Genomic DNA, 1,189 nt, shown 5'->3' on the forward strand with positions numbered 1-1,189 from the left:
TGTAGACCAGGCTGGTCTCAAACTCACAGAGATCCGCCTGCCTCTGCCTCCTGAGTGCTGGGATTAAAGGCGTGCGCCACCACCGCCCGGCTTAGGACTTGGCACTTTCAATAAAACCTGAGAATAAAACATTACAGTGTTCTTTGTAGCAGCTACTCAATTGTGCCAACACAGCACAAAATCAGTAAGAACAAATATGCAATAAATGTTTTCCAATAAATCCGTTTTTGTTTGCCTGTTTTTTTTGAAACAGTGTCTCTCATTGTAGCCTTGGCTGTCTTGGAACACACAGGGATCCACCTCTGCCTCCCTCAATGATGGAGTTTTAAAGGCATATTATTATTTATTCATTCATTCATTTAAATTTTTAGTTTTTCGGAAAGGGTTTCTTTGTGTAGCTTTAGAGCCTATCCTGAAACTTGCTCTGTAGACCAGGCTGGCCTTGAATTCAGAAAGATCCTCTTACTTCTGCCTCCCAAGTGCTGGGATTAAAGGCAAGTGCCAACACCACTTGGCCCAATAAATCTTTAGTTGCAAACAGAGGTAAGGCCATTTGCTGACCAATGGAGTCTAAGAAAAAATATATAATACAGCATCTTTTTTATTTTAAAAAATTTTCCCTGTATGTATGTATGTCTGTGCACTGTATTCATGCCTGGCCCACAGAAAACAAGGGCCCTGGATCCTCTGGGACTGGAGTACAGACAATTGTGAATTACCATGTGAGTGTTGGGAAAAGAACGCAAGTCCTCTCAAAGAGTAGCCAGTGCTACTCTCTAAAACCGTAATTACAGTATTCAATATTGGCAATGAATCGTAAGACAGAGAAATACACGTGATTATGACATGTTAATAACATACTACAATTCTATGCTAGGGATAAAAAAAACAGTAAAGAAAAATACTGTTAAAAAAGTAATTTGATGAGCATGGCTCAAAAATATTTTCTTTTAGTAAGTGTTCTAAATATGGTAGTAGGCTCTTGACAGTTTGAAAACTAGTATTTCACCTGAAAAATTAGCATTTTTGGGCACCTAGTATCCAGGAGGCAGATGGATCTCTACAAGTTAGAGGCCAGCCTCATCTACAGAGCCAGCAAAGGCTACACTGGAGACCCTGTTTCAAAAAAAACAAACAAGCCGGGCGGTGGTGGCGCACGCCTTTAATCCCAGCACTCGGGAGGCAGAGG

The 1,189-nt window shown here is 40.9% G+C and overlaps 1 protein-coding gene across 1 annotated transcript in view; it reads right to left on the reverse strand.

Annotated features, from left to right (window-relative positions):
• Nucleotides 1-1,189, reverse strand: part of Arih1 (ariadne RBR E3 ubiquitin protein ligase 1) — a 104,997-nt gene that overhangs the window by 30,269 nt on the left and 73,539 nt on the right. The gene's annotated exons all lie outside the window — the stretch shown is intronic.

This window comes from Microtus ochrogaster, unplaced genomic scaffold (assembly GCF_000317375.1).
Source record: "Microtus ochrogaster isolate Prairie Vole_2 unplaced genomic scaffold, MicOch1.0 UNK49, whole genome shotgun sequence".
Lineage (NCBI taxonomy): Eukaryota > Metazoa > Chordata > Mammalia > Rodentia > Cricetidae > Microtus > Microtus ochrogaster.